Source organism: Leptodactylus fuscus, chromosome 11 (genome assembly GCF_031893055.1).
Source record: "Leptodactylus fuscus isolate aLepFus1 chromosome 11, aLepFus1.hap2, whole genome shotgun sequence".
NCBI classification, from domain to species: domain Eukaryota; kingdom Metazoa; phylum Chordata; class Amphibia; order Anura; family Leptodactylidae; genus Leptodactylus; species Leptodactylus fuscus.
In genome coordinates this window covers 4,703,604-4,714,212 of record NC_134275.1, presented here as the reverse complement: position 1 = coordinate 4,714,212, position 10,609 = coordinate 4,703,604, and positions in this window count along the sequence as shown.

Below are 10,609 nucleotides of genomic sequence, written 5' to 3'. Positions count from 1 at the left end.
TCCTCAGGCTGAATGGTTTCAATACTCGCAAGTTGCGCACTTTGACCGATCTCTCCATGGCTCTTCCATTACTACGGCCTTCGCGAGGATCTGCCGTGCAGGTACCTCCACCAAGCGCTTGGCTCCCCCATACGGAATCGTTATAGGTCTAAATGGGAGGAGCCTTTGGGTGATCCTCTTTAATCGGGTCAGTGACAGGTTGTTTCGTCCTGAGCTCAGAAATCCTCTCAGTGCATTACTTTCAGTACAAATTACTGATGCATTGGTACCATACCCCCGCCCTCCTCCATACTTTGAATCCTGCACTTCCTACGGTGTGTTGGCGTTGCAATGCTGCGGTGGGTACTCTGTACCACATCTTTTGGACCTGTCCCCTCATCCTGGGCTGTTGGCAGGAGGTTAGAGCACTGATGGACTTCCTTTTCCTTCAAGGGGTCCCGCTAGATCCCCTTACTTACATTTTGAACCTCCTCCCTAGGCAATTGGGTTGCAAGACCCCCAGACTGTTTCTCTGCACATCTGCTAAGACCCTCATCACTAGACATTGGAAAAGCCCGAATCCCCCCTCTGGTGCAGAGCTACTGGCTCGCATTAAGGACGTACGGAGCCTCGAGTGCCTTACCGCCAGTCTTAACAACACTCTAGATGACTTCCTCTCCATTTGGTTTTCCTGGGACGCCTATTGCGCCCAGCGGGGCCAGTGACCTGGTTCTCCCCTTCCTTCTCTCCCTTCCTCCCCTCCTTTTCTTCTTCCTCTTTGTATTTGTCTTCTCCCCCCCCTCCGAGTATTTTTGTTAATTGTATGTTTTGCTGTGAGTTATGGGATTGGCAGTATGCCTCTCCCCCCATTTCTATCTAATCTACCGACTGTTGTGTCTTATATCAATAATGCACATCATTTACATTAACCTTGAACAGGCTCATACTGTCTTCTGGAATACTTCTAGTCAAATAAGGAATCCTCATACTGTGCTCGGGGAAGAGCGACTTACAGAACATGGAATTAAAAAACACTTGTCTGAAAAGCCGATACATTTACAGTTCTAATCAAAAATTTTCATGTTCAATTTAGATCTCTCTCTCCTGAATGGCAAAATTTGATACCATATTGGAGGCCCAATTGATCTTTGCTATGAAACTTGCTGTGTAATGTGTATAGAATATTGTGGTAGTAGTATTTTACAGTATGGTATAATATGGAAAGATGAGCAAATCAGTTTGTAATGAACTAGGATTGTTAAGAATTTTCAAAAATAGTTGGGTTCCACCAAACAAAAAGTTTTGGGGGTTCTCCTTCCTCGAAACACTATTATAGTCTTGGGTCCCTTCAAAATCCAAAAGTATAGTAAGTGGAGGCCCAGAGGAGGTGCGGAAACATAATAAACACTTCTACACACACTTAGGTCATCTTCTGGCCTCCAGGGTGACTCTACAGGCTCCAGGGACCACCGAGGTGCCATCTTGTGCAATGATTCGACAACTTAATATCATCCAGGAGGCCAAAAGAGCACCAAAGAGGTCACTTCGATGGAGCTCAGGAGAGGTGTGGAAAGGTCACATTTATTAACAAAATGGCCTGGATTTGGAGTCACCCCCAAAATTAAAATGGAAAAACACACTACAGGCTGATCCAACTTTGATATAATGTCCTTAAAACAGGTCAACATGAGGCTCAGTAGTGTGTGTGGCCTCCGCGTGCCTATATGACCTCCTTACAACACCTGGACATGCTCCTGATGGGGCTGAGTAGTGTGTGTGGCCTCCCCGGGCCTGTATGACCTCCCTACAACACCTGGACATGCTCCTGATGAGGCTGAGTAGTGTGTGTGGCCTCCCCGGGCCTGTATGACCTCCCTACAACACCTGGACATGCTCCTGATGAGGCTGAGTAGTGTGTGTGACCTCCACGTGTCTGTATGACCTCCCTACAACACCTGGACATGCTCCTGATGAGGCTGAGTAGTGTGTGCGACCTCCCCGGGCCTGTATGACCTCCCTACAACACCTGGACATGCTCCTGATGAGGCTGAGTAGTGTGTGTGACCTCCACGTGTCTGTATGACCTCCCTACAACACCTGGACATGCTCCTGATGAGGCTGAGTAGTGTGTGTGACCTCCACGGGTCTGTATGACCTCCCTACAACACCTGGGCATGCTCCTGATGAGGCTGAGTAGTGTGTGTGGCCTCCACGTGCCTGTATGACCTCCCTACAACACCTGGACATGCTCCTGATGAGGCTGAGTAGTGTGTGCGACCTCCCCGGGCCTGTATGACCTCCCTACAACACCTGGACATGCTCCTGATGAGGCTGAGTAGTGTGTGTGACCTCCACGGGCCTGTATGACCTCCCTACAACACCTGGACATGCTCCTGATGAGGCTGAGTAGTGTGTGTGACCTCCACGGGTCTGTATGACCTCCCTACAACACCTGGGCATGCTCCTGATGAGGCTCAGTAGTGTGTGTGGCCTCCACGTGCCTGTATGACCTCACTACAACACCTGGGCATGCTCCTGATGAGGTTGCGGATGGTCTCCAGAGGGATCTCCTCCCAGATCTGGACTAAAGCATCTGCCAACCCCTGGACAGTCTGTGGTACAACGTGACACGCTGGAGGCACTACCAGGAGACAGGCCAGTACATCAGGAGACGTGGAGGGCAACATCCAAGCAGAAGGACCGCTACCTCCGCCTTTGTGCAAGGAGGAACAGGAGGAGCACTGCCAGAGCCTTGCAAAATGACCTCCAGCAGCGTAGAATAATGAAATAACTCATTTTTGCAGAAGTCCTGAAATTAGAGTTCCTATGCCCACTGCACATCTAAGGAAGGATTTGCTGACATATATAACAAGGACACTGCACCTCTGGATGTTTTTATTGTGCACCAAGTCGTCTGTTTCACGCGAGCCGAGCACTCCGTCATTTTAATGCTGCCTCCTCATTATTGTGGAACCTTGACTGAATTTAATAGCTGGTACTTATAGCTTGGCAAAGTAATTCCATTAACTTCAGCTGCTTAAACGAAGTCTTAAAATGAAGAAAAGCACAAGATGAGATGCACGGAGCTCATAGAGTCGCACTATAGGAAGCAAGGAATGCATAGACTAGCAGATGTCACTGCAAACAGCTTTATCTCTACGAATAGGAGAAAAGAAGCCACAAGGAAATAATAATGGCTATAGCGCAACATCTGTGACCTGAGAAAGAACGCGGCACATAATAACATGGATTCATGTGATAAATGCAACCAAAACTTAAATATTCACATTTATTGCAAAAAAACCCGTAAAATCTTCACAATTTAGTAAAAAGTAAACAAGCTTGTTTTGCAGTTTTCTATTTTAGAGGACACATTATCCTGTGCTTTGGTAATAATGCGGTACCAGCACGGCCTGTTCTGCTGTTAGGAGATTTTAAGACACCAAAGAACATGTTGTGCTAAATCCAAGGCCTGGAGGCCTGCACCAGTTCTGTTCATACCTAATCTCTTATTACTGTTTATTTTGTATCCTACAAGACTTATTAAGAGAAGATCTCCCACTGCAGGACAGTTAGCATGCATTCACACATTGCACTTGTGCCGGGTACATTAATACTTTGTGTTCAGGGCAGACTCCAGCTTTTCTGCCGCCTGAGGCAAAAATGTAAATGCTGCCGACACCCTATAAGATGGGACTGGACTGCATCTGCTGTGAGGCCATAGGAGCATCTCACCTCAAGTGGCAGATTGCAGAGTCACAGAACAAGAAGAAGGATCGGCCGATCAATGTCCACTTTGATATAAGTCCTGTGCATTCGTAAGAGGTGGCTCTTCACCCATCATATGGGATGCCACTTGAGGCCTCATTCACATCTGCATCGATAATCCATTGGGGGGAGTCTGCATGGGGACCCCCCCCTAATGGACTACTGAACGCATTGGCAAGCGGTGAGCTGTGAGAGACTATAATGGGGTCCGTGTGCTTTCCGCATGGTCATGCCGACATGAAGTACTTTTCTATCCGCATTTTCTGTGAGGAGACTGTGCGGAAAGCACACGGACCCCATTATAGTCCATGGGTTCCCTGTGCTTTCACTGCACACAGCTTGACAATGTGTTCGGTAGTCCATTCCGGGGGGTCCCACATGGACTCCCTCGAATGGATTACCGATGCAGATATGAACGAGGCCTAAGGATGATGCTGTAATGAAGCAGATGTGTATTAGGTTATATTGAGCCTAATGTACAAACAGCCGAGAACTTCCCCAATAATCTGGGGACTGCTCCTGTCAAGGAGAGCTTCTTATCCCCGCATAAAACCAAAACCTGGTTGTAGATCAAGATGATGGTTTGGGGGATTACCAACCTACTTTGGGACACTTGCTGTATTCCAACTGCTTCAAATCTCGCAATGTCATGCAAAGCAACTTTGTATCAAGCCTGCCCGCAACAATGTCCAAGACAGGCAAAGCAAGATCGTCCAGAAGCCCACGTAGTCCACATAGCCACCATTGCAAATACAATATACATTACACAAGTGGATGCAAACTGGTAAAGACTGCTTAGTTGGTGCAACCAAAAGAACTGTAGTCTAGTTCAGACATGGACTATATATGGTAGGGTTCATGGTTGGGAAGGATAATTTTCCCAACCCCCTCCCATACCCCATCTTCTGTCCCTAACAAAATCCTGTACTTAAGATGATGTACCCTATGAAGACCCTTCTCATTACTATTGGTAATAAAAGTAGCAAGAGTTGGCAGAATTGAAGCATAGTGTTTGCACACACGTGTTTCAATGTATCCTCTGATATCAATATCAAAAGCAAGAAATTTGTTCCAAATATTGCAAACCGGCATCATTTTAGCAATTTAGATTCATCATATAAACCATAACTAGAGTGTTACAAATCCATTGCTTTATAAGAGGACGTCATATTCAATTGCCTTGTCTCTATAGACAGCTCAGCTCTACCCAACAGTCATAGACAGTCCTGAGATTTATAAGGTGTGAATCCAAGGCTTCATCTAAATCCATATTCCAATATAACCTATGTTTATGTTTGCCAGCATACAGTTACTGCAAGTGACATATCTTATATTTTCATGACTTGTACATGGAACTTTGCAGAACCTTAACAATATGATGCCAACTTTTGCGCGCCGCCGTCTATATCGAGCTCGGTCTCACGGTTTCGCTCATTTGTATGAGGTTTGAAGAGTCTTTATAATATTTATTCATGTTTGACCTCTACAGTCCTATAGAGGTCGCGGCAGAGTGCACTGGTGTGCATGTAATGGATCTTTTTTTATGATGAGTTTACACCACAGGAATTTTATTCAGTATATTATCTCGTGCTCAAGAGGAAATGGAGAGTTAAATTGACAAAATCCCTTGGGGACTTCACACTCTCCTCTCGTACCACAGCGACGTCTAATCTCCCATATTTGATTAAAAGCCATTGGTTTTTGAAAATAGCTTTCACATCTTTCCATGGACACCATTTGGGCAGAAAACTTTAACCTCTTCCTACCTGCTGGATACTCGTAGAGAAGATTCAGAGCCTGACCTATAGCTGGTGCAGGAATGTGTCTTACTACGTCTTGAAGGACCTCAGAAGCTTCATGATCTTCAGAAGTCGTTGAGTTATGTCACTTCTATAAATAGTGTTTATTTTGCATAGAAGAACCTTTGCAATCTGTCTGTCTTAGAGAAAAATGCCTATCCCTCTTGCCCATGGCAGCATCCATGAGAGATGAGAATCTCCCTCCCAAGGACGGGTAATCTGAGGCTATCAATGCCGTCCTTGATGTTTGTTTCTAGCACTGGCTCCTACACTCTGACCCCACTCTCCACCCACTGCCAGGAGTGGAACATGCCAAGCAGCCATCTTGGATTTCCTTGGTCAGGGCCATTGGGGACCTCTGGAGGCCAAGTTATCTTCCATTGTCAAATGACTCATAGGGAAGTTTCTGAAGGAATGACTTTTTAAAGAGAGGAATGTAATAATGTGTCCTAAATGGGATGCAGAGGGACAAAAGCTACTGCTCTTCTGAAAGTCTCCCAAGAACGCTTGCTTCTAGAAAAGAGCCTATCCTCATTTACAACTGTTCACCTAAAGGGAAATCACTACCATATCCGAGCCATCATCTGGTAGGTCACTGAGTGTGGGGTCTCTTAAAGGAGGTCAATCAGATAGTGGTCGTATGGGGATCCCAATGATCAAATAGGAACATAAGATGAGGGGACAACACCACCGCAGGAGACACCTTAGACCAAAAGTTGGATTGGGAACTAGCCTACTAGCCTGAAGAAGGGGGGGGGGACTTCTGGGGGAACCCAGCATCCCCTGGATCCTGTGGATGACAAAAATGATACATTTCAATCTTCATAAAGGGGGTTGCACTGAGAAAGGAACATATGAACCAAATGGCAATAATGAATAGAAGAGGTTTCTGAAATATGAGCAAGGGCCAATCATTACAAAAACTTTTGATACCAAATGAAACTTTGTCACACCTTTGGAACCAGCAGAACTGGGTGGTGGCCATCTGAGATTCTTCCAGGCTCCATGGAATAAGAAGGACTATAACTTATAGGGTTTTTCTGTTTTTTTTTATCCCTTTTTACTTTACAACTGTTTGCTTGTCTATGTTACCTTTGCTTGTAACTTTTGTAAGCACTGAACCTTTTGGTATTAAATCATTCACTTTAATGATGGTTCGGGTATGATTTATGGATCCAATGGCTTTTAAAGCATTTTTTGCTGTCTGACTACTGGGACAGTCGGTGTATGTGTGTCCTGGATTACTATTGGCTCAGAATACAGTAGGTACACTGATGAGTAAAGGGTAAAAGAGTTTTGAACTTTTGACTTTCATGCTCCATACCTCACCATCCACTACATCTTAGAATGTCAGAATACCATCATTTTATAGACAATCATCTTGGCTATGTCATACATATATTTGACTTGCAACTATTTTGCATATGATTTCTTATGTAGACTCTTGTCATGTAACTGCATTGTGTGAGAAGGCGACATGTAGGGTCCTGGAGTCCCACTATAGCTCACCCAGGGTCCTTACCTACAATGATGTAATGGTAATGGTGTGCTCCTGTGCAGCAAGGAAGGAGGCGTCAGACCAGGTGTGTGAGCTCATGAGTTATATGTGAGTATCCTACAAGACGAGTTACTTGGTGTGTTGCCCAATGGAGTCTATGGAAATAGGAGCAAGTGTGATCTGCTGGAGGGAGACTGATACACATAGACAAGCTGCTACTAACTCTCAGTACATTATATCTTTGGCCAGTGCTTGATACAAAATATTGCTACATACTATCTATCATTTTTGAGAGATCCTACCAAAATTTGTGAAAAATACTATGTACAAGTCAATTACTGGGCAAAAATAATGCTACTCCTGATGAACACTTGGCAGCTTATTCTGAAAAATCACCTGAAAAGACAGATAGTAAATGGACCAAGCAAATGATAGAGGCGACATATCTATTTTCTTTGAGCCTTATTCAGTTGGCAAAGCTGTGAATATGGCGACTGGAGGTCGGAGGAGTCCCTGTAGCTTAGTACAGCACGGCTGTAGGCACGAGAAGTCTTGCTTTATGCAGTTTCCATGTGGTGCCATATTATGACGTTATTCTTCCCTAGATACAATGATTCTAGGGGACAATAACTATGTCATATGAAATCCATTGAAGCATAATACAGGGTGTTCTGTTCAATCTCTAAAGTTTCTTACTAAAGGCATACAGACGCACGGCGCAGCATTCTACCGGTTCTTGGATAGGGCTGAGCTTAGAAGTTGTATGGAACCATAATATGATACACTTGGCAGTTGTACATGACGGAAGGGATTCATCAAGACCAGCATTTTGCACTCCAGTCTTGATATCCCCTGCGCCATTGCAGGGACTACTTGATTCTTGGTGAATTAGACAGATCCTCCCTCTGTCCTTGTATTAGGTGCAAATCTATCAATTACTCAATAATTACTGTGTAATATTCCAATTGTCATTAGTTATCACATTTCCTATTTTTCGCTTGAAGTCTTTTCATTCCTCCAGCTCAATGCATTATCACTAAAATGCTGTCACATTTGGACCCGTCCTTAAATAGCAGACATATATTTCCCAAACATTTCCTAGAATACTGCTGATAGACTTCATATATCTTCCTATCACATTGGGAAGAGCCACCTGTTCGGCCAATTACCCAGATGAGGTCGGGCTGATTGTAATGTCTGTTTGCACTGCATACAGATTATTTTCCCAGTCCAAGTAGCCGTATTAAATCCAATGCAATCTATCATATGAGTATTCCATCAAAGTAATGCTTCGGCTAAGCCACTCAATCAAAATGTTTGCCTGCATTTGCCTGATTTTAATGGTATTGTTTTTTATTTGTTTCCATTTGCAGGTGCTTTTAAATAGGACAGATTGACAAGACTGGGATGGCTCTGCTCAGAGTACATAAGCTGCTCGACTGCATGCAAAAGATTGGGCAACGTAACCCTTTTATAATAGCTCTGTCTGCGCTGTATCCAGTCGTGGCAGCTTGGAGTCCATGAACTTTGGGTTCAGTGCTGAGAGCTTCAAATAAATACATATAGTGTTGGAAAAATTCGGCAAAATGCCGAGCTAACACATTCAAAGAGACTTGTAAAGTCTAAGATACAACTTGGGAAGAGCGAGAGGGATCTACGTTAGCGGACATGTGTGCTCCAATGGGAAATGAAGAGGATGATTTTAGCTTTAGCAATGGGTTGCCCTCTTTTTTAGTAAACCCTACCATGACATTAAGCCCTAGCTTGAATTTGCACGCTTTTTGAAGAAGGCTTGAAATATAAGTCCTACTCCAAAAATAAGCCCTAGTTACAGTCAACACCTTCAGTGCTAGGTTGTCACGTGATGTCACGCACACAGAGATTAGGCATATCGTAGCTCCCAATTGTCCTGGACAAGAGCCCCACTACCTCCTGCCACAGCAGGGTAAAATCCCGTCACCCACTCCCAAGTCCCTCTCCAAATCCACCTCCCAGACGCTACCATGCTTTTTAATTTGACTACCTACTTGACCAGACGTCACGTGCCACCCATGCTTGCTTAGTGCAATGGAGAAGGCACCTACCCAAAAAATAAGTCCTAGCCCTTTCTTTGGCTAACAAAATGATATTACACCCTGCCTTATTTTCGGAGAAACATATCAACTATTTGCAGTGCAGCTCCAGTGTTCCCTGCACTGGCATGAATAACTGGGCATTTTAGAAGAGATACAAGTCCAAAGATACAGAGTAACAACCAAATTTAAAAAAAAACAACTGACCCGTTAGTGAGGGGACATCACCTCTATGGATGGCAGATTGTCACTTTATATTCTTAGCAGTCCGTGGCAGGAACACGGCTGCAGTGCTAACCATTGAGCCACCATATTGCTCCTACCTCTCTATATATGTCCTGTATGTTCCTGGGGCTGTTTCAGTATTGGAGCAGATTCTCTTGTACTGACTGTGTGCAGTGTATGGAAGCTCAGAGAGAACTGAAAACTTCATATACAGCATCCATACAACTGTGGAATATAGGTCATATAATAACCAGCAATACTGTTACTCCTCATGTACATGCACACACCAGCTTATACTGGAATAACAGGTACACCTTAACATCTTAGGCCACAAATTTCAAAATCCACGAAGCCCCTTTTATCTCCTTAACACCCACCCTATAGTCTTTTTCACGACGGCTGATGAGATTGCTTAACAGGAGACCTGTCATGAACATGGTGTCTGATTTGCTGGCAGGAGGAGCTGAACAGATTGATAAATACAGTAACTTGTTGGAGAAGATTCAGTAGAACTTGGAATTCATTCATTTAACCTTATAATGACACACATATTTCAAAAATTAAAGGATTCATGCCACAAAGAGTTTCTATCCTCTATCTATCCCTAGTCCATAATCACTTTAAAAAATGGGCACTGTTGGACCATAACTGATCTTCAACTTATCCTGTGGGTAGGGAAAACCCTTTAAAAACCATCTCAATGTAGCAGTGCTGAGTGGGAAAGGATTAATGGCCAACAGAGCTCACTGCACAGATTTGTCGGCCATTTTTCTGTGGTCGAGCAGGAGACAAGAAGCAGAGGCGGAGATCAAGAAGAAGGCGGCGCTGGAGAGTTTTCTCGCAGCACTGGGGACGCCCCCAGTGCTGCAAGAAGATTCATTACCATAATGAAGAAACAGGGAATATATACCGAACGCCGGCGCGGAGAAGACTTCTAAAGGTAGGGGAAGAATAGCCTTTCTTAAGCTAAAAACGAGATTCTAATGATAAAATCCCTTTAAGCTGTTCTCTTACTCCGTATCTTCAGTCTTCAATCTTACATTATATCCTATTCAATATCTCCACGTTCATCCTCAGTCATTTAACTGTATGGAAGGCAGCAGAGAGCTAGATTCTTGCAATGGCTGGTTAAAGGGGTATTCCCATAACTCTTGTTCTGCAGCCTGCAGGTTCTGTGCTCTCTTCACTTCCTGGATTTCTTGGCACATTGGTGGGCGGGGTTTCACTTGCTCTGCTATCTGCTATGTTTGCAGTGAGTAATGAGGGAT